The 24,388-nt window shown below is 37.9% G+C and overlaps 1 protein-coding gene across 7 annotated transcripts in view; it reads right to left on the bottom strand.

Moving 5' to 3' along the window:
* CDKAL1 (CDK5 regulatory subunit associated protein 1 like 1) overlaps nt 1–24,388 on the bottom strand; it is a 702,199-nt gene that overhangs the window by 206,478 nt on the left and 471,333 nt on the right. The window lies entirely within an intron of this gene.

Here is a 24,388-nt window from a genome sequence, read left to right as displayed (position 1 = left end):
AAAACAACAAAACTAGAGCAGACATGTCAGTGTTTAAGAAAAACTAACTGAAACATACAGCAAAGCATATAGAGAGGGGTATGTTTAATAAGAAAAACAGTGTGTTTGACTATGAATGACACTGATGAAAGATTATCTTAGCCCATTTTTATAGTCCAAAAAATAAAGAGAATTTTGGGGAGGAGAAAGGATGGAGAAGAGGTGACTGACTGTACAATCTGCACTTAACCAGAGCAAAATTTAAAATGATTTCTTTCACATCAACTTCGTAAGAAATAATTACAGTTATATCAGACAAGTGGATTTTTAAAAGCCTGTGGATCTGTCCTTATTGGGCAACAAAATACATTTTTAGTCTAAGTACTGTTCAGATAATACAATATCAAGTTTTCTGCTACCCAATGTTTTATCAAAAACATAGCCATGAGAAACAGCAGACAACTGGCTGAAAGATGTGGGGTCCATCAGTTAATTCCTCTAGCTGGTCTAAATTTGTTGTTGAATTAAGCCATGCTGGGAAAAGACTTTGTACTTGGACTTCTTTTGAACTGTGATCTGGCACTCTCACTTACAGTGAGGAAGAAAGGAAAGCAGTTCCCATGTGCCCAGAGATGAGGACATGAAGTATCACAAGACAGGCCACTGGCAGATTTTCCATTCCAGTCTCAAAGCAGGAACAGCTGTGTTCCCGGTCTCCGACACCTCTATCTTATAGACTGTGTAAAGCATGTTACTGATAATATTTTCTTTTTTGCATTGGCTTCTAAAAATCTGTGATCAAATATGAAGTCTAATAAGTGTATGAGGCTGGAGGACATGTATTTTTGATGGTAATCTTATCATTGTAATCATCTCATTTTTCCTACATTAATTGTGCCCTTTCTCTTGATTTCTTCAACCAATTTTTTTTTTTTTAAGAGATGGGGTTTCACTACATTGCCCAGGCTGGTCTTGAGTTCCTGGGCTCAAGCAATCTGCTCGCCTCAGCCTCCCAAAGTGCTGGGATTACAGGTGTGAGCCACCATGCCTGGCCTCTTCAGCTGCATTTTAAAAAATCTTAACCTCTTACATGTCTGTCTGTGAAATGCTTCCATTCCTGTGCATGGGTATAAATAAATAAATTCTATTAATAGGTCAACATTGCACAGGCATATGTCACCTATAAAACCATTCTATACTTTGTCCTAGAAAATTGCTTCTAATATTTATACTATTGACTCATCTCTAAAGTGAACCCTCATCTCATAATAGTAAAGTGTAACCTAACAGATGTTAATGTGAGATGCAAGAAAATAGGTATTTCTCATTATTTTCTTGGCTAAAATATAATTGCCAAAATCTTTCATTATTTTACTCTCTATCATATATTTATTTACAAATCAATAACAAAGGAAATGGTACACATTAAAATTCATGAAACTTTCTTCAGCCAAGGACAGTTTCCCCTCATTTGATGACATTATGTAAACCAAAGAAAAACAACTGTAATGTTCCTTTCCCAGGTCACACCATGTGAGTAACTAACGTACCCACTAAAGTGAATGGCACAATAGAAAATGATGAAAGGGCCATGAAAAAGCTAAATGGATACGATCTATAGTAAATAAAAATATATTGTGCCATTCTGTTAATTGTTTCTATTCTCAGTGAAAGTTTGCACGCTGTTCTAAGATAAATGAAAACCACATTAGAAAGTAAAATAAAAATCAGGAAGAATTTTAGCAGACATTCTCTAGAAGACAAAATAGTCATTAGAAAATGGAACCATCTACAACTGAGAAGCATATCATTTAATGATTTGGAGACTTTCAAAATTATAAAAGGAAAGTGAGAAGTGTACAATGTTTGATACGGATATGGAAAAAAAAGCCGCTTGACTTATGTACTTAAAGGACTTGAGCTTTCTGGCTTTCCATACCAAAAACTAATTTACAGAAAGAACACAAAGGCAATTCATATCAAAACACTGCCCTCAAAGTCTCCTGAGACTCTGAGCCAGGTACTAACAGGAAGTGTAAGGTTATAGTCACCTTGGATCACCTTCTCAGGTTCAGACCTTCAGAGTACCTCATCACTAAATTAAGGTATCCTTAAATCTGACCTGCTGAAACAAGCATACCTATATGTGGACTTTAAATCACCTTGGAGGAAATAAATTTAAGCTAGTATCCAAGGGGTAACATGTTTCCATTTGCATGTGTGGACAAACTTTAAATAAAAATAAATTGCTACTACTAATGTTCAAAGGCTAATGGTAAAAAAAAAAATTATCAATTGAGAAACATTTATCTTCAAACTTAAAAAAAAACTTACATTAAGCAAACTGCTAATGTTTTTCCTACATTTATCCTCATGCCTTCAACTTTAGATCACTCTTCCAACCAGTATTTAACCTGAATGATCTCATCAAAAGGTAACAAGGATGATTAATGCTGATGCAATGTAATTCCTGCCCTGCCCTAGCCTAAAATATATTGGACAATATGAGTTCTCTGTGAACAGCATTAAGTGCTGTACAGATATGGATTACGGTACAGTGAACAGTAACACACTTCCTGTTAAACATCACCAACAAAAGTTAGAAATGAATAGAAAGTACGCAAAGCACATACTATATTGGCAGTTCCTCAGGCCTGTGGCTAGAAACCCACTGATGCGCATGACAGGGATGAAGAGACTGAAGTCTGAGCACAGTAAAAGTCACAAAGAGCCTCCCAGCCAGGCCGTGGAGTCTGCAGTGAGCTCAGGGAGGGAGACCGTGACCAGAAGGGCCATCTCCCTTCCCTCCTCACACACAAAAGGAGCAGAGTTTACTGGTAATGGTTTACAGCTAAGCCAGCTGACCCAAACTGTTGTCAAGTCTAAGCATGAGTCAAGCTCTCTTGACAACTTAAATCAACAGTTTGGGTGCAGTCAACCCGCCACTTAGCTGAGTTCCTGCCACAATCTATTGTTTAGAATTAACTGAAACTGATTACATCTCTCAGGACTCTGGGCAGCAGCCAATCCATGAGCGTTTTGAAGATAATTTACCCCCTGCACTGCAAATAATGCTCAAAGTTAACTCTATGGCTAGGCGTGAACCTGTAGAACAACTTGGGACAAATGTTATGTTTATTTATTTATAACCAAACAGTGGAATGAGTTAAGGTTTAACACTATCTGAAGATTAGAGAACGAATTCTGATTTTTAAATGTAACTTAATTTCATACCTCGGGACCTGCAAAGTAGGAGGCCATGCTGGTGGCCACTATCATTCCAAATCCTTGTAGCTTTGCTAAAATATGTTGGTGGGTCAGCCTTCTGCCCAGCTACCGTTGCTGAAATTCCTTCCAAAACAAGATCTCAAACATTGGCCCTTCAGAGTTCCTGACCTATTCTGTTGTTTCTTCTTTTGCTTTAAGACATTAAATACCCCAGCCAAAGGTAAATTATATTTAAGAAAGATAAGTTCCCACGCATTATCAACCAACAACACTTCAAAGACAATGACTTCATACAAAACTAACCACCAGCAACAAGGACCACAAGGTGTCCCAGGAAAGTAGACATTTATTAGAGAAGCAACTGAAATGTCCGGACGGATGGCACTATGGGGGTTGAATTAGTGTGTGGGGTGCTACCCTAGGTGAGGTAAATAAAGAAAGGTGTACAAATGGTGACGAAAACTCTGGTTTTGAAAAAATGTATCTTTAATTTCAACTTTGACAACCCCAAAGGATGGCATCGTTCTTAGAGACATTAGTTGATATCAATTAATATGTAACTATTACATGTTTACCCTCTGCTTTCTCAATCTTTTGGGTGAGTTCTGCCCACTGAACTGTACTTTCAACTTAGGGGCATTTTATTTAAAAAGCTGTAGAAAGAAAATAAAATATTTTCAATTTTTTTTTCCTTCATATTTTTGTGTGCATTTTAGATTAAATGGGCTGTCTTCCACTTAATCTGCAACAAATTCTTGTCTTTATTTTTTAGGTATCATTTATTGATTGTGTTCTGTATTGTGGTTGTTTTGTTATTAATATTGCTTTGAATACATAAAAAAGTAGCAGCAATCATTTAAGGAGTGCTTACCAGGGACTGTATTAAGCTCATCTTAACACATATTATCTCAATTCTCAAAAAAAACCTTAAAGAAAGGATGTAATTATCCTCATTTTTACAGAAAAGCAAATCAAGGTAAGAGAAGTTAAGTAATTTGGTCCACATACCACAAAGATAGGATTTAATCTATCTATCTAATCTGTATATCAGTCTATCTGGCCCTATGCCTGTGCTCTCAATTACTGGACTACATTAAATTTTCTATCATCAGTATTGTGATTTTGATTACTCCCATACAGTTCTTGCTTGGAAGAAAATCCTGACAGTACCTCACTTCAGTATCTCTGTAACTAAGTGGCTGGGTTCATAAGATACTTGCTTTAGCATTCTTTCTCTGGCTCTTCATTCTTACTTACATAATAGTACCTGTGTCAGGTACCGTGGCACACACACACACATCTGTAATGCCAGCTACTTGGGAGGCTGAGACAAAAGGATCGCTTGAGCCCAAGAGTTCAAGATAAGCCTAGGAAACATAATGAGACCCTACCTCTTAAAAAAAAAAAAAGGAAAAAAGGCCAGGCATGGTGGCTCACGCCTGTAATTCCAGCACTTTGGGAGTCCAAGGCAGGCAGACCACCTGAGGTAGGGAGTCTGAGACCAGCCTGACCAACATGGAGAAACCCCATCTCTACTAAAAATACAAAATTAGCTGGGCGTGGTGGTGCGTGCCCGTAATCCCAGCTACTCAGGAGGCTGAGGCAGGAGAATCACTTGAACCCGGGAGGCAGAGGTTGTGGTGAGCCGAGATAGTGCCATTGCACTCCAGCCTGGACAACAAGAGTGAAACTCTATCTCAAAATAAATAAATAAATAAATAAAATAAAAAAGACAGAAGTACGTAATAGTACCTGTGAACCTGTGAACTCTAACAGAGTTCCTTTCTGTCAAAAACAGCTAAAAGTAGTTGAAGATATGGGACTATTTCTAATATAACCAACATATATTTCTGTCTAACACTGTGAGTGAACAAGCCTTTTATGGCAGCCAGGTGGTGCCACAGAAAACCAGACACTGCCCCCGCCATTAAATACATGTGAAAGGGAGAAAAAAATAACTTATCCAAGCAAATGAAAATGAAGGAAGCCAGACTATGACTTCTAAGTTGCAGTCTAATTCCACATGCTCATAATCATGTTAATTAAATTGGCAAAAACTATCTTATCCCTTAATTTTTACTTTTTTTGGAGGAAAGAGTGAAAGAAAAAGGGGAGACAGAAAAATTTGTTTCTAATAGGGTTAGCACTACAGCTTCTAGGACTTTTAAACAGTATCATTTAGAACACTGGTGTTAGAAAAGCATTTTTACTTTGGACATAAAATACTTATTGGATAACAAAGACACAAAAGAGACAGTGGCCACTGTATAAAAAAAAAAGGTAAACATTAAGCTGGAAGCAACTTCTAGGGTTCTTTCCTCAATGCTAGTTGAAAAAAGTAAACTAAATAGCCATAGTGTTATTTAGCATCTCCTAGTGGCTTGTGAGCATATGAAACATTTTGAAGCATGAATTTCAATGGTTCTATTTTGTCTATTGCTGTATGATGATTCCTACATATATATCCAATTAATTAAGAAAGAAATTTCGGAAATCACGGTGATGCACACCATACAAGACAGTCATCATTCACAACAGCAGAACCACAGGCTGCTGCTACAAGTGCATGAACCCCTCAGGCTTCTGACAAAGGTATTATTCAAATTTCATATATCTAATCACAGACGACACCACTAATATTTGTGTTATATACCCTCAAGTCTATTTTTTAATGCAAGACAAAATTCCTCTAGGAAGTCTAATTCTATACACAGCACCTGACACAGCAGTAGAAAGAATGCCATACAGGATCTTAATTAGAAAAAAAAGTGATACATTTGCAGTGTTGTAACAAATGGGCAACTGTAGAAATGATTTCTCTTAAAAAATAAGACAGCAAGAAAGACAGAAAAGGAGTAACTCAAGGTGAGGACAAACTAAATCAGCTAGCTTAAAAAACAAAAAAACCAGCACCACCTAACAGCAAATGAGGAGGTGCCAGCCCCGGTGGCTCACGCCTGTAATCCCAGCACTTTGGGAGGCCAAGGTGGGCAGCTTACTTGAGGTCAGGAGTTTGAAACCAGCCTGGCCAATGTGGTGAAACCCCGTCTCTACTAAAAATACAAAAAATTAGCCGGGCATGGTGGCGGGCGCCTGTAGTCCCAGCTACTCGGGAGGCTGAGGCAGGAGAATGGCGTGAACCCGGGAGGCGGAGCTTGCAGTGAGCCGAGATCGCGCCACTGCACTCCAGCCTGGGCGACAGAGCGAGACTCCGTCTCAAAAAAAAAAAAAAAAAAAAAATTAGCCAGGCGTGGTGGCGGGTGCCTATAATCCCAGCTATTTGGGAGGTTGGGGCAGGAGAATTGCTTGAACGTGGGAGGTGGAGGTTGCAGTGAGACATATCTCACCATGACATTCCAGCCTGGGTGACAGAGCGAGACTCTGTCTCTAAATAATTAAATAAATAACAAATGAGGAGTACGAAAGACGGCAAAGCAAAGGAGGTAAAACAAGGTGGGCCATGTATATCTTCCCTTTTACCACGAGAAAAAAACTCCTACTTTATAGGATACAACTTCATTTAAATAGCCAGTGAGGAAGTGGAGAACAAAAAGAGTCACAACCTACCTTCACACAGAAAAACACTACAACAAAAAAATCATAAACGTAATGACAGAAAACAAATAATAACATAAAAACTTGTGTTATTCAATTTTAGGCCAATAAAGGTTTGTTCTGATCTAAAATAGTTAATTTTATCAACAGTACCCAATGTCATGGTATTTGCAACAGGGTAGACAATGCTTCAATTTTATATCTCATTATAATTTCCATTACTCAGGCAGAAGCTTATTCCAAACTTAAAGGAATTTCATTTTAATAAGAATACTTTCCAATAAGGTGACATGAAATAAATAGACATCAGTGAAAATAGCAACATATCCACATTTGTACTTTAAAAATCAACTTCGGTATTAGCACTCCGTTTTAGGTAAATTAGCACCCAATTAGTTCATTTTCACAGAAGCTCCTGCACAAAAACCAGAAATAAGACCCTCTCTATAAGTATACCAGAGTGGACCAAACAAAGCCTGACTGCATACATTTGACAAAATTATTACATTTATTTTCCGTGGCTTGATATTATTTCTGGAAAAATAACCTTGGACCCTATTGTTAGGCATTAAATAAGAAGTGCTATGAGTCCACACCTCTGGTAAGAGGTGAATATTTCAGCAATTTGTTTTGAGGAAGGTGTAAATTCACACTGCCCTTTCTGCTGGTACACCAAATACTGCAATGGTTTACTCCAGGGAGACTGTACAGAGAATGCAGAGCCTCCTGATTGACCCCTGCTGGCAATCAATTTATGGCCTCAAGCATAGAGGTTGATAGCCCTTGCAATTCTATATTAGTTTTTGTAACACGATATTATTTTTATTCATATAAATGTCAAATTCCTATTGGTAACATGACCTAAAAGTGTTGGTAACCTCAGCTAACACCCTTTAAAACATCTCAGAAATGGAGGAATTAAATTAAATTGTATATATTTTAATGTATAAGAAATTAAATTAAACCCAAGAAAGAAAATTAAGAACAATTTTTATTGCTAAACATGGGATACCAAGGCTGTGTAAAGGTTAATCATTTAAGAAATATATAATAGCTTGGAAGAACAAGCCATTTTATAATAATAATAACAATGAAATCACTGCCATTTAGTGTACGGAGTCAGCCGTAAAGAATTAGACAATCCAGAGCTAGGAAGGCAATACATATTTCGAGTCTATTTACTACAGAATACCGTTATTTTGCCTTAAACTATATGGTGCACATAGGTGTGAAACTTCCAGTAGCAGGCTGTATGTACTGAACCAAACCCTAGAGACAGTCATCTTCTTCACCCATTCCCCAAATACTGCTACAATTAGGTGATGATGTGGTTGTAAAGACTTAGAAGAGGCAGCTGTTCTGGGTAACAGGATGTTTGCTTCCCTTGACCCAGAACTAGTATTCTGCCCAAGCCAGCACAGCCTTTGCTGTACCTTCCTGAGGGGTTCTATTTGCTTCTACTACAAGATTCTGAAGTCTCCACATCATATAAACATAAATGAGTTGCTTATAACGCCAACAAAAGAAACCCTTCATTCAACAAAGATTTAATGGGTTTGTTCCAGGCACTGAAAACATACACACAAAAATACTCCTTATGTTATATGGGGGAGTCTGTAGGAGAGGACATATGCATGCAATCAAATAGAGCAATGTGGTATGTGCCATAATGGAGAGATAATCTATAAGGAAATTGTCTATGTAAAATACTTTGCATAATTCCTGGCATGTAGAAGAAATCAGTGAGTGGTAATGGTATAACTGCTGTTGTTACTGTTCCTTATACTGTAGGCAATGGGGAGCTAAGAAACAATTTTGATCAAAGAAATACAAGGTTTCTATTTTAGAACGAAAATTTCTGGCAATAAAGTGAAGGGTGGATTGGAAGGAGTGAGGCTAGAGTTATGAAAGAGATTTGGGAGACAACACAATTCAAGAGAATGTCCCACCTATACTTACTTAAAGAGGCAGTGATGGTGGGCATGAAGAAGTTAGACATGAGTCATTTAGAAGACACACTGAGGGGACCTGGTGCCAGAGTAGATTGGGTGGGAGAAGGTAAGGAGGAAGTCCAAAAAAAGTTTCTGATGTGGTTGTTTGGATGTGTGCCTGAGGAACACTGAAGTAAGATGGATGGATGGGTGGATGAATGGAAGGCGTGGGGACAGAATAGATTGACTGAAATGAATTGATTCAAGGAGGAGGGGGTGGCCAACATAAGAAAGTGAAAAAATATGGATGAAAGACTGCCTGCCAGAGTCCACAATTAGAAATTTAACAAGAGCAGATACAATAAAACAGAGTAAGCAGAAACCAGATTACAGAGGATCAAGGAGTTCATGAAAGGTAGGGAAGGTGGAGACAGCAAGCGGTGTGGGGAGGTAGGTCACTCTTCAGAGGGGTGGGCAGTGAGGAAGAGTGAAGTGCAGTAGGTAAAAAGCACCAGCTCTGGAACTAGGCAACCTGGGTTGCAATTCTTCTACCTAACTTCAAGCTCTCTGTGCTTCACTTTCCTCACATATAAAAGGTAGACATCAAGGGGGTTCATTAGGATTCTGTTTCACAGAATTGTTATAATAATTAAATGAGGTCATATATATATATGTGTATATATATACACATATATATGTATATATATACACATATATACACATATATATGTATATATACACATATATATGTATATATACACATATACACATATATATGTATATATATACACATATATGTATATATATACATATATACACATATATGTATATATATACATATATACACACATATATATACATATATACACATATATATGACTCATACATTTTAAGTGTTCAATAAATATTAGTAATTATAGAATTATTTTAAGGCAGCGAACATATTAATGTGGGGGATTACACTATAAAAGTTAAGATGGAACCTGATTATTTCATAAGTAGAAAAACACTCTCCAAAAACTGAATTGTATCATGATTTTTTTTTTTTTTTTTTTTTTTGAGTCAGAGTCTCACTCTGTCACCCAGGCTGAAGTTCAGTGGCACAATCTCAGCTCACTGCAGCCTCCAGCTCCTGGGTCCAAGTGATTCTCATGCCTCAGCCTCCTGAGTAGCTGGGATTATAGGCACGCGCCATGGGATTACAGGTGCGCACCATCATGCCTGGCTAATTTTTGTATTTTTAGTAGAGATGCGGTTTTGTCACGTTGGCCAGGCTGGTCTCGAACTCCTGACCTCAAGTGATCCACCTGCCTCAGCATCCCAAAGTGCTGGGATTACAGGTGTGAGCCACCGCACCGAGCTATCACGATTCTTGAAAGTACAAATTATTTAAAAGGGGAAAAAGAAAGAAACCCAATTAGCAGAATTGTTGATAAGAGTCAAAACAAACTGGACAATGAAATAATTTTTTTCAAGAAAAAAACTCAAAAAGAATAATGTATTTTCCCAATGTACAATTAAAAGATTGAATCACCGTAAATTAGGAGAAAGTACAGGAAAAAGAATCACTGTTGGACCGTTGAATTATAATAGTATTTTCTATAAAAAAGTCGATGCTTGGTCTTATTTACATGGTCAGACTAAAAGCATTTTGCTTTAAATAATAATTGAGGAAAAAGAAATGTTTACTTCTTTAAAGGCTTCTAACAAAAAAACACTGATTTCATTGATCAAAATTGACTAAAGCAGATCACGTAAGTAACCTCATACAAATTAGAGGAAACACTGGGTTGAAAACAAAGAAAATAGAAAAATTTGAGTTTCTCCTCTCCATCTCTTTTGTTCTGACAAGAAATTATTCAGTAATTCCGGCAGCAGGCTAACTCCAATGTACTGGACACCTGTACTAGACACCTGGGATTGTTAATAGAAGCAGTGGGAGAAAGATATGCCCTAGATGGTATAGAATCGCAAAAGGGACTCACCATGAGGCTGAGGCAATTGCTGCATACATACTACAATAAGGAAATCTAGAATGTGAAAAAACTGAAATAACACCAATTCCTGTTTGATATTAGAAAAAAACCTCCAGCAGTTAAATTTCTTTAAGTCTTGCATCAAATGAAATTTTCTGATAGTCACTCAACACAGACAGCTGATAATCTTCAAAATATTGTTTAATTTGTGAGATTAAAATAGGAGATATGCATTTTTTTAAAAACGAAAACTTTGTCACCATATGAGAACAAAAACCAAATATTGAGCCAGGTGCAAAATTCAGTATTGACGCTCAAGAGAACATCATTAGATACTTAGAGATATGATAAAAAAAATTCAGTTGTTTTTAGGGAAGTTATTACCCTACAACATGAGAACTTTTTTTTTTTTTTTATGAGACGGAGTCTCGCTCTGTCACCCAGGCTGGAGTGCAGTGGCGTCATCTCGGCTCATTGCAAGCTCCGCCTCCCAGGTTCACACCATTCTCTTGCCTCAGCCTCCTGAGTAGCCGGGACTACAGGCACCCACTGCCACGCCCAGCTAATTTTTTTGTTTGTTTGTTTGCATTTTTAGTAGAGACAGGGTTCACCATGTTGGCCAGGATGGTCTTGATCTCCTGACCTCGTGATCCACCTGCCTCGGCCTCCCAAAGTGCTGGGATTACAGGTGTGAGCCACCGCACCCAGCCCGAGAACTTTTTAGACATACCTATTGTGGTAGAGATTTTCAGTGGCCCCTTTATATCCATTCCTTTCATCTCCCATATAAATGGATTTTGAGCTAGATACATGGATGTCCAGAAGAAATGTGTTATTTTCTAGTTTTCCGTGCAGCTAGGGAAAGTTATATTCTAATCAGTGAGATATAAGTGGAAGTGTCCTGTACAATTTCAAAGACAGTAACCTTCAAGGCAGGGTGGGGCACACACTTCTTTAACTCTTTCTCCTTCTTCCTGGCTGGAATGCAGACGTGGAGGTTGAATTTTCAGCAGTCATCATGGACCATGAGACAGAGGACAGCTGAGCAACAGGACAGAATCCTGAGTCATTGATGCTGTGGACTGTCCACCAGCACAAGACTGCTACATCTTAAGCATCTTAAGCTTTTCTTTTCTTTTTTAATGTGAGAAAGTGATATCTATCTATCTTGTTTCAGACACTGTTTTATGTTTTTGGTCATTGACAGCCCAAACCAATCCAATCAAAGTGGGATACTATATGTGACAGAATCTAAAAGTGTGATACTCGTTTGTCACATTTTGGGCAGCAAGGACTCATACTGCAGGCTGGAAAACTAATTAATGTTATGTTAGCAAAATATCTGGTCACATTGTCCCCTGCAGAACTTGGAAGACAGTACAAATGTTAACTTAGTCTATAGCTATAGAGATATTACAAAAAATTCAGAATGTTGAATATAGCTGGCTCCTTCTTACTGCTCTTAGTAACAAGGAACTCAGACTAGGGCTAGCTGGTTGCAAGCTGAGTAAGAAAGCAGCTTTGCTGAAATTGTAAATTACTTGAGGTGACAGATACCTCGTTTACTCTGTGATTATTATGCAGTGTATGCCTAAAGTATCTCATGCACCCATAAATATATACATTTACTATGTACCCATATAAATGTACTTAAAAGTAAAAAAGTTAAAAAAAGAAATAAGATGGACTTATACCTGAAAAGAGAAGAGAAAGAAAAAAAGAAAGAAAGAAAGAAAAGAGAGAGAGAGGAAACAGCTTTGCTAAGAAAACCACTCTCCTTGTGAATTAGAATTAAATTTGACTGAGGGTCCTGTATTTTGATGTTTGCAGGTCTGAAAAAGCCAAGCATAGCAATTACAAGCATTGGCTACAGTATCATAGCCACCTCAGAAAGTTGGTGCCCCATCATACATGAGCTGAGTTTCTTGGCAGAGATGGGATTAAGAGTGCTTCAGATGACCTCAAGGGAGTCATCAGTAAGTTCAGAGTAAGGAAGAAGGACAGAGGCCAGTAAATAAAAGACAGGGTCTTTAAGTTCAAAACTACGTCCAGTTAAGACCTTTGCCTATAGTTGTTCATGGAACTGACAAGAAACAGACTAAAAGGCTACTAAGTTTGTGAGGGACTTGGACTGCCAAAATGCAGGATGGTCTGCACAGCCGCTACTGTACAACCCCTAACGCAATTGCCGGGGCTCATGCTGGTATGAGAAGGAAGTATTAGAACCCACTCAGAAGAGCATTCACCCTAATGCCACCTCAAATATGGGCATAGAAGACAGGAGCAACAGAGGACAAAGGACTAAGGCGTATCCCTCACAGAGGAAAGCCAGGGGCCATCAGATGGGGTACTAAAGACCGTCCTTCAGTGCTTGCACAGAAAGGCTCCAGGATTTCCACCAAGCAAGGTTTAATAATTCCTATTGAAAACTCATGTGTTTCTTATTCTCCCATTTTTCAAATGGGAGCTTTAAATATTCTCTTATTTCCATTCTATTTTATATTGGGAATGTTAGGTTGCTTTTTAGCTTATATCCATCAGCCCATGGAAAGCCACACCTGGACTTCCTGAAAAGGACAGAGCATCACCCAGAGACCATGTACTTATAAGAGGACAGGGTAACTAGATGGGACTGGGGCTCTCTCTCTTAGAGTAAGTTCTGTATGTAGCAAGAAGAATGGACAAATGGTGACTGTGGCAAAGACTGCTAATTGCTCCCCACTATTTCATCTCCCCTTCTTTCCAAGAGACTCTTTAAAGGGGGACAAAAAACTCAAACTAAACACTAAATTTTCTTAGCCTCTCTTGCAGGTAAGTGTGGCCATATGACTAAGTTCTGACAATTTGACATAATCAAAAGTGACGGGTATGACTTTCAGGGAGTATTAAAAGGGAAGAAACACGCACTCTTGTTTGCCCCTTGCCTTCCTACTGTTTGGAATGCAGATGTGATGGCTGGAGATTAAGCAGCCATCTTTGACCATGAGATGAAAGTTCAATCCTATATCTCTGACATGCTGGAGCCTTACAGAGTTCCACCATCTGGCTCTGGACTTCATTTACATGACTGAGAAATAAACTTTTTTTTTATGCCATATTTTTTCTGTCACTTGCAGATGAATCAAACTACAACTTTTATATATATAAATATATATGCATGCAAACGTGTGCATGTGTGTACGTAACCTAGTTAAAACCTTTCTCTATACTGGTAGATTTAATGATATCACGGATAAAATGAAACCTATAAAGTATAATTGTGTGAAGAAAGGGGATTGATTTTCATGGAAGACCTGTAAATTCAATATTTCTTTCTCATCCATAAAAAGCCTATAGTAAACATTTATGTTCCTTGCATACTGGATTTAACACTGGGGTTTTACCATTCTTACCAAACATTCTGGCTTATAAACATCTACCTAATATTAACCACAACTTAGGAATATCCGTCCCTAAAAGACAGTTACCAAGTTTTACTAATCTCTTAATATTCTATACCTAACAAGTGCCAGACACATGGTCTATAACCAATAAATACTAGTAGAATAAATGCAAAATTTAGTCTCTTTTGAAATTAATGTTAATTCACAGGGACATTTTGATCTTATTTCCAGAATTCAAATTGGTCAGATCTTTTTTTTTTTTTTTTGAGACAGAGTCTCGCTCTATCACCCAGGCTGGAGTGCAGGGGCGTGATCTCAGCTCACTGCCAGCTCCACCTCCCGGGTTCACACCATTCTCCTGCATCAGCCTCCCGAGTAGCTGGGACTACAGGTGCCCGCCACCGCGCCCGGCTAATTTTTTTGTCTATTTTTTTAGTAGAGATGGGGTTTCACCGTGTTAGCCAGGATCCTCTCAATCCCCTGACCTTGTGATCCATCCGCCTTGGCCTCCCAAAGTGCTGGGATTACAGGTGTAAGCCACCGTGCCTGGCTTTTTTTTTTTTTTTTTTTTTTTTGAGATGGAGACTCATTCTGTCGCCCAGGCTGGAGTGCAGTGGTGCGATCTCGGCTCACTGCAAGCTCCACCTCCCGGCTTCACACCATTCTCCTGCCTCAGCCTCCCAAGTAGCTGGAACTACAGGTGCCTGCCACCATGCCCGGCTAATTTTTTGTATTTTTAGTAGAGACAGGGTTCACCATGTTAGCCAAGATGGTCTCGATCTCCAGACCTCATGATCTGCCCGCCTCGGCTCCCAAAGTGCCGAGTTACAGGCGTGAACCATCGCGCCCAGCCCGGTCAGATCTTAATAATCTGAGATTCAGCCTTTAAAAAAAATTATGGGTTACATTACCCAGTCTCCTTTTTCTCGTTTTTTCTGAGGACTTAATTAGGGCACCTTTTCGATATTACTGCAAAGTCGAGTAGAACATTCAAAAGTACACATACTGTACATGCTCCCTTGATTTCTTCCTGATTTTCAGTAGGAATATAAGGTCCTAGAGTGGCCCATTCACATAATGAGGGCTCAGTGAATGTGAGAATGATGATAAGGAGGAGTACAAGGAGGCAACAGTGACCCATCATTGACTCTTTCTCCTTGTGCCTGCAGCAAGTGATGAAATGGATCTCTGGTTAGGAATACAGGGTGCTTATGGGCAGGAGTTTAAGCTAGAGATTTAATATACTTGGCTTTAAGAAAGAAAGATAAGTAGGAGGAAGACATGAGGGCTTAAAGTTTTTGAAATGTAGTTTAGAATGGATAATAGCTTCACAACATGTTAACAACCACTGGCATTAGCATTTCATTTTAAAACACGTACACATACTTCATTAAGAAACTGCAGTTTTATAATTAAAGATGTTATTACAGATAAAACACTCATTACTTTTATTTGTAGTTTTTCTCCTCATGGTCACATTCAAACATAGCTTCATTTTCTAAAAATTTTACATAAAAAATTGATACATAATACTATGCATATTTATGGAAGGTATATGTGGTATTTTGATATATGCACACAATGCATAATGATCAAATTAGAGTATTTAGGATATCTGTTCCTCAAAATGTATCATTTCCTGTGTTGTGAACATTTCAAATCTCCTCTTCTAGCTATTTGGAAATATACAATAAATTGTTGTTAATTATAGTCACTCTACTGTGCTACCGAACACTAGAACTTATTCCTTCTATGTAGCTATATGTTTGTACCCCTTAACCAATCTCTCTTCATCACCACCTACCTCCCTTTCCACTTTCCGGTAAGCATCATTCTATGTTCCATCTCCATGAGATCAACTTTTTTCGCTCCTGCCTATGAGTGAGAACACGCGGTATTCGTCTTTCTGTGCCTGGTTTATTTCAGTTAACATAATGACCTTCGGTTCCATCCATGTTGCTGCCAAGACAAAATTTCACTCTTTTTATGGTTGAATAGTATTCTGGTGTGTGCTATATCTTTATCCATTCATCTGATGATGGACATTTAGGCTGATTCCTTATCTTGGCTATTGGGCATAGTTTATCTGCAATAAACATGGGGGAACAGGTATCTCTTTGATACTGATTTCCTTTCCTTTGGATAAACAGCTAGTAGTGGGACTGCTGTAGCACATAGTCATTCTGCTTTAACAAACACAGCTTCTTTATTGATCCCCTCACCCAGTGACTGGATGGAGAGTGAAGGTAAAAAGGAGGTGATATTGACTATAGAATGTTGTATTAAATGTCCAGGAGATGGCATGTATAATATAACATTTTCTATTCAATAGTGTAGTACAATTTTCAATTGGAAAATTATCATCCCTATTGTTTCCAAAAACTTTCCTACTTGGAAATTATAATAGCAATGAATAAAGTTTGGAGATCCACAAGCTAGAGCTTGAATCTGAACTCTGGCAATTATTAGCACTGTGACTTCAGGCAAGTTATTTAACTTCTATGTACCTAAATTTCTTAACCCTAAAATGGGGATAAGATTTTGTATGTAATATGTGCCATTGTGAGAATTAAATGAGTTAATTCATGTAAACCACTTAGTACCATGTAAACTACACTGATTTCAACATATTATAGGCTCAATAAATATTGCCTAATAATTATTCTTAGCTATTAGCCAGCAGGGGTCCACAGAACACAGAATCTCTAAGAAGGCAAAGTATTATGTCCTATTAAAAGGAATGTATCACTTTTTCTGCAAAGAGAAGAGGATTTTCTTGTCTATGAAAAGAGAACTTTAATTAAAACAGACCAAGAAATACTGCTCTAAGCCTTACTCTTATTAGTTCCAGAGTTAAGTGCCATTCGTTCAACAGACATGTATTATCCCTGCTTCTTACTCTTGAGTCCCTTCCTGCCATATATACGGTGCAGAGTTGTGGGGGTGTCAAAGAGGACAAAGCAAGCACTGTGCAAGGAACTGGGGATGCTGCAGTCAAAAAAGGACCATGAAGATTTCTAACTTTAGACGTTAGTACAACTCAATAGCTTTTGAATACTCATGATATTTGGAAAAGAAAGCAATCTAACAATATCTTTTGTTTTCTCATATTCTCCAGAGCCCCCAGCGCAGTGCTTGCTTATAAGAGGCAACTCTCAATAACACTTGGCCCTTCTTCCCTTCCTTTTCCTACAACTGTATTGTCTCTTGGCTTCCGTGGTATTATTTCCTCCTGGGTCTCCACCTCCACGGGCCTGACCCTGCCTTTTTAACCTGCCACAGAATCCTTTTTCCTTTCCCATTATTACTGAAATATTGGTGTTCCCTAGACTTCTGTTTTTACCCTTCCATTTTTCCTTCTGGATGATCTCATTACCTATAACTTCATCTACTACTCAAATGCTGATTACTCCCAAGCATTTATCTCTAGACCCTCATCTTTCTTTTTGGCTCCTGACCCATATTTTCTACAGCCTAAGGGGGGCTCTATCCTAGATTTTCCAGGTAGTCACTGCAAATTCAGCATGTCTAACATCAAACTCATCTTTCCTACCTAAACTCCTCCTCTTTCTCATTTCCCTATCTGGGTTAACTATATGATTTTCTATTATTATGCCTTACTTAAGATACCAAGGAGCTACTTTTGACACCCATGCATGCCTTCCTCATCTTCTCTTCTAAGCGTACATTGTAAATTTCTTCTCCTCAATATTTGCTGAATCCACTTTATTGTCTCCAATGCTAGAGGAAAATGCCTTAGATTAGACCAGCAGTACAACACTATGGATAAGAGCACTGGCTGGGTAATCCCCTGGCCTGGATTCTATCAAGATTCTATCACTAACTGCATGACTTTGGGCAAATTACTTAACATCTTTGGGCCTTGAGGATTAAACAACCTAAGACATACAATGCTTTAACAGTAGTGCTTGGCACGAAAGTAAACACCCAAAAATATTAGATAATTGTTTATTATGATTATCATGTTAAGTATTATCGGTATTCTTACCATTGCATTTATTACTAGTCTGGACACATAACCGATAAAAATATAAATCATTTAATTAATATATGCTATTGGAACTGGTAAAAAGAACCACAGTAGAAACTGAGGGTATATAGTTCCAGTATGCATTAATTCATTGTGGGCTTTTTTTTTTTTTTTTTGAGACAGGGTCTTGCTCTGTTGCCCAGGCTGGAATGCAGTGGTGTGATCTCGGCTCATGGTAGCCTCTGCCTCCCAGGCTCAACCTCAGCCTCCCAAGTAGCTGGGACTATAGGCGAGTGCCTCCCAGGATCCTCCCACCTCAGCCTCCCAAGTAGCTGCGACTACAGGCGAGTGCCACCACACCTGGCTAATTTTTGTAGAGATGGGGTTTTGCTATGTTGTCCAGGCTGTTCTTGAACTCCTGGACTCAAGCAATCTGTCTGCCTCAGCCTCTGAAAGTGCTGGGATTACAGGCATGAGCCACCATGCCTGGCCTCAACAACTCTTTCTAACCATTCTGAACCCTGACATTTGTTTTATAAAATGCAAATTAAAAATACTAACCCTATGTACTTTGCTAAGTTTTTGTAACATAATGAGTTAATATGCAAGCTCTGTGGAATATGAAAGCACTCTGTCAAAAAAAGAAAAATGTTATTATTCTACTACTTCATGTATATGTGATTGGACCTTTATGTTTATGATATACCACTGAGGCAGGAAAAATGCACAAGAGATTAAGAGACGATGATTTCTGAAAGGAACAACATAATCATATTGTAAAGGAAGGATATAAAGTGAATGAAGTTTAGGAAAAATGAGGTTCCTTTCTTGACCAGACTACAAGGAAATGGAAAGCAAGTCAACATAAAGTAACAGTTGCCTTCAAACCAGTGAATCGAATTTGGGGTAGTCCCAGAATCCTACGGTATTTAGCACATTGTGTCATAATCTATTTAGCATATAATCTTCTAAATATAACAACACACTGGAGAAGGAAAAAAATTAAATATGTTTTTCTGCTAAATAACTGATCCAATAATATAAATGTATTCATTAGAATATATATGTATTCTAAAAGTAGCAATGGAGAGAAGGGAAAAGAACTTCACTACCTCAGAAAGAAATTTGGCAAAAGATAAAAACAGTGAAAAAGATCTTAGTGCTACCCAAAATAACAACTTAGCTAAAGACACTAGAAATGATGACATAAAGCCAGAAAACATTTTTCAGGGAAGCATTTTGCCTAAAGTATTTTGGAGGTGGTTACTTAGTGAACAGAAACACATCTGGGAATGCATCTGGAAGAAAATATAATTATCTAATCCTTGCTGAATCATTCTTTTTTTTTCTTTTGCATTTCTTTTCTTCTCTTCTGACAAATATTCTACTTATGTTTCCAAGCCACTAGGACTAAAACTAGATGAATAAGGCAGAATAAAATACTAATTTAATGTAACATAGCTTTTATCAGATTGTGTTCCAATAAGCACACATGAATGACCAGGACTAATGATAGGAAAGAAGAATTACGCAGGATGTTAATAATTTAGCATCCTTTTTGCAGATAGACTGGAAAAGTAGGTCATAGGATGGGCTGGATGATATAAGTTAGCTCAATGACTCACTTACAGTCATCATCCTGCCATAAAGCCAAGTAATGCTGGCTTTATGCCCTTGTGCCCCTTCCATTGAATGAGTATACAGCAGAGAGATCACAGAATGAAACCTCCTCTGCAAGTCTGCTACTTCCCCTCTAGTTTGTTCTCTCCTCGCCCTGCAAAAGATTCCCCTTTACCCGTGAGTGCTCATTGCTTATTAGCTGTGGTATTTCACCGGGCAATCTCTGGGTATAGCGAACTTAGGGGAATAATAATAAATATCACAGTGCTAAAATGGTTAATATTCTATAAGCAACAAGGGAAATTAACCCTGAAGTGCACAGTACCTTAAGAAATGATAATGGCAAATTCTAAAATGAACGATATCATGGGATTAAAAATCAACATGGAGATGCCACAGTAAGATGCAACTTAACGTTAGATCCATGCAACTTGCAGGTAAAAACAAAACTGTTTATTAATTCATTCAAATTGTATTTACCAAATGAGAAAGATAGAGATGTTAACTATTTAAGGTCTAGTTAACATAAACTAAAAAGCTACTGGACTTCTAACAAAATACTCTGTCTAAAGAGTTAGGTCTTTTAATATATAAACTGTTTCATTTCCTAAATATCTATCCGTAGGATATTCTTACATGTTTCTTTCACATTTTCATGTGTGAACTTGAGGACTTAAAGATTCTTTTACTTAGCATTAAAACATATGCTTAAGAACTCCGCATGTTGTCATTTTTTGAATATATGTTAATGCATGGTTTATGTTGGGGAGTGACTATAAATTCACTGCTGCTCAAATGATAGAGGCCCAATTAAAGTCATTGTCTAATGCCTCAAGGCCCCGGGAACCCTAATTATATCATCCCCAACATAACGCAGTACAAAAATCATTGAATTGGGAAGTAACTCTCTCAAAAACACATGAAAAAAGAAAAAAGAATCATTCATGTTTTATACTTTAAAAAACATCTCAGTAATAAGTTTAAAAGATAACAGAAACATCAGTTATGTGACAATGAATGATAGTAAAATATATAAGATACATATTTTAAAATACAAAAACAAATTTTTTTTTGAAAGACATGATCTCGCTCTGTCACGCAGGCTGGAGTGCAGCAGCATGATCATAGCTCATTGTAACTTCCAACTTCCAGGCTCCAGTGATCCTCCTGCCTCAGCCTCCCTAGTAGTTGAGACTACAGGTGTACATCAGCATGCTCAGCTAGTTTTTTTATTTTTATTTTTTTGTAGAGATACGGTCTCACAGGCTGGTCTGGAACTCCTGGGCTCAAGTGATCCTCCTACCTCAGCCTCCCAAAGTGTTGGGATTACAGGTGTCAGCCACTGCACCCAGCCAAACACAGATTATTTCTAAAACCAGAATTGCACCGCTTGCTTTGTTCTATATAGTTTCTTCCCCTATCCCTACAAATCCCATTTTATACTTCAAAAAATCATCTTATCCATTTAGATAAAAACATCAAATTACTCAGTTAATGTTCAATTGGATTAATAAATCTGAATAGAATAATTTAAGTCATATGATTGCTCATGGCCAGCTGTTTTAAATTAGTATATTAAGTCATTTAGACGCTCTTCTTTGCAAAGGTTGCATGATTTAATAAATTCCCATATGCCTCAACATGTGCCAACACTGCTAGGTTATCTTGTATCCAGCTGCTGTTGTGATGATGGCTGCCAACTTTCAAACAACTGAAGAGAATAATGAACCAGCTTAGTTGGCTCATATGTAAACTTACATTGCTACCAGCTAAAACATGGGCCATTTTCGACTGCAAAGAAAATTAATTAAAAAGATTTCACTTCCACTTTCACGGCTCTACCAATATCACAAAATTAGCAGTTTGAAAGCTTGCAGCTTCAGGTAAACTCCCATAGTTTGGATTTCAATCTTAAATGCTATAGGTTGACTTAAAAATGGATTTTTTAAGGAAACAGATCAGGAAATGCCTTGTCCATAACCCATAACACAAATATGTGAGAAGCCTCACACTGCTGGATAAAAAAGAGAGACTTTTATTTGTTAAAGGCACATTACAAAAAAGGCTTCAAGGACTTCAGGGGAAATGAGAGATGTAAATGAAATGGGCCGCCATTTAGGAAGGATTTAAAAAGCAAACAGAAAAAGAAAGCACCAAACATACCACTTTAAGTCAGGATCATTTTATGAATGAGCGTTAGGCACAAATCAGGGCAACATGATAGTGTTAGGCCCTCCAAGAGTGAAAATACTGTGTTGAATTTTAATAAAGGCTGGACAAGACAATTTTGTGCTGGATCAGTTATCCAGGCTAGTGGCTCTAAAGAAAGCCCTGAAACTTTGGTGTTTCCAAAATGAGCACTAGTCTATTTGGCATAAAGCTATACTAGTTTTTATAGGGGAAGGTAGGTCAAACATAAGAACTATTTAAAATATTTCATTTATTTCTTTTTTCTTTCTTTTCTTATTTTTGAGATGGAGTCTCACTCTGTCACCCAGGCTGGAGTGCAGTGGCGCGATCTCAGCTTACTGCAACTTTTGCCTCCCGAGTTCAAGTGGTTCTCCTGCCTCAGCCTCCCGAGTAGCTGGGATTGCAGGCGCGTGCCACCATGCCTGGCTAATTTTTGTGTACGTATGTGTGTATATATGTGTGTATATATGTGTGTATATATATATATATATATATATATATATTTTTTTTTTTTTTTAGTAGAGATGGTTTCACCATGTTGGCCAGGCTGGTCTTGAACTCCTGACCTCAGGTGATCCACCCACCTCGGCCTCCCAAAGTGCTGGGATTAGAGGTGTGAGCCACTGTGCCTAGTCTAAAATATTTCATCTATTTCTAAATGTCCATAATAGTTGGAAATTACTCACTAGGTAGATGGACTTCCCCAAGAGGACAGGAAAACTCTTTTTCGCTAAATGGCAAAGCTGATTATACTGTCCTCATGGGAGTAAGTCTATATTATTCTTCACAACTGATGGACTAGACAAAATACACAATTTTATGGTTCTGATGAACTGTCTAAAACTATGCAAGGATCACTTTTTTATTTTATTTTTTGAGATAGGTCTCACTCTGTCGCCCAGGCTGGAGTGCAGTGGCATAATCTTGGCTCACTGCAACCTCCGCCTCCCAGGCTCAATTGTTTCTCCCACCTCAGCCTCCCAAGTAGTTGGGATCACAGGTGCAAGCCAACACGACCAGCTAATTTTTTGTATTTTTGATACAGACGGGGTTTCACCATGTTGCCCAAGCTGATCTTGAACTCCTGAGCTCAGGAGATCCATCCACCTCAGCCTCCCAATGTACTAGGATTCCAGGCGTGAGCCACCGCACTGGGCCTAGGATCACTTTATTGGCAGTGATAATCTGATTTTTTTTTTTTTTAAATAGGTTACCTGAAGTTTTCTCAGTCATCTGCTATACATAAGCAGGTATATCATATTGGCTGCCTACTAGTTTTCCAATATATCTTACTTATAATCTAAATGTGAAATTATATACCAGGGTTGCTTCTGCCCTTGCTGCATATACACAATACAGTGTTAATTTAAAAATCTCTCGGAGATGCTAACTGACTAGACTCATACTCTACAATCTAATTGACGCATGGCACTTGAAACTGAAACTATATATGGGGGGGGTATGGGATGGAGTGTGATCTCCAGGCATCTCCAATATCTTCTCCAGGTATGTCTAATATTTTCATTGCTAGAAATACTAGAGATCCCTGGGAAACATAGTTGGTTCTAGGATCCTCCAGTTGGTTGAATACTTCTAGAAAAACTACATAGATGCCTCACAATAACTCAGAATCCAAAGAAAGGACCCAGATCCAAAGAAATCCAAGAGACTATTTCCTAATACCTGACATGATCATCTTTTTACCTCTATATAGCTCATGGAGGCTGTTGGAACTGTTCAAGATGGAACAGATTTAACAGACCTTCAGAACAACGTAACTTGTTGTGAAATTGTTGCCCAGTTAAGTAGCCACAGTAATTCCTCCAACAACTGAGTCAGCCCTCAACCAAATAAAGATAAAAGAGAGGTGCTGATTCCTTAACCTCGTTTAATCACACTAATGCAACAAACTATCTGGAAAGTGTTCTAGTCTATTATGCACCCGGGATGCATGTTTATACTTGGGAAAATATTGTGTAACAAGTATCAAGTTTTTATTGGCTACTGCTGTAATAGGCAAAGAAGGAAGAAATTTCACAAGTGCAACTGACTTGAAATTTTGAAAATATTCCATTTACCAGTGCCAGAGTGCCCAAAAGAACTCTCTTATATGAGACAAATTTGCCTGCAATAATAGAAGAAAGGCAAGAAAGGGCTATAGGCCAACAGCAGATACTTAAACAAATAAAAATCTATATTCTTTAGCCTAACACAGTTCTGTTCAAGATTTGAAAGTATTAAAAAGGGTAGAGATCTATTTTCCATTTTCCACTTTGAAGGCTGTAGCACTTAACAAATACAGCTTCTATGCACTGATTTGAATATTTGGACAATTAGCTGTATTTGTCTGAATGTACACTAAGTAGCTTTATTCTTGGTGGTTAGGATAATCAAGAATGCCTAGAGGTTAAAAAAAACTTAGAAAGATATGTAATGGAAAGGTATGGAAGAATAGAAAAAGGAAAAAAAAAGAAAAAGATTTTTAAAATGATCATATGCAGTTAGGATAAATGACTAATTAAAGGTGGAAAAAAT

The sequence above is a fragment of the Pan troglodytes genome, chromosome 5 (genome assembly GCF_028858775.2).
Source record: "Pan troglodytes isolate AG18354 chromosome 5, NHGRI_mPanTro3-v2.0_pri, whole genome shotgun sequence".
Lineage (NCBI taxonomy): Eukaryota > Metazoa > Chordata > Mammalia > Primates > Hominidae > Pan > Pan troglodytes.
Note: the sequence above shows the minus strand (reverse complement) of the source record. Positions and strands in the feature narration are given on the sequence as shown.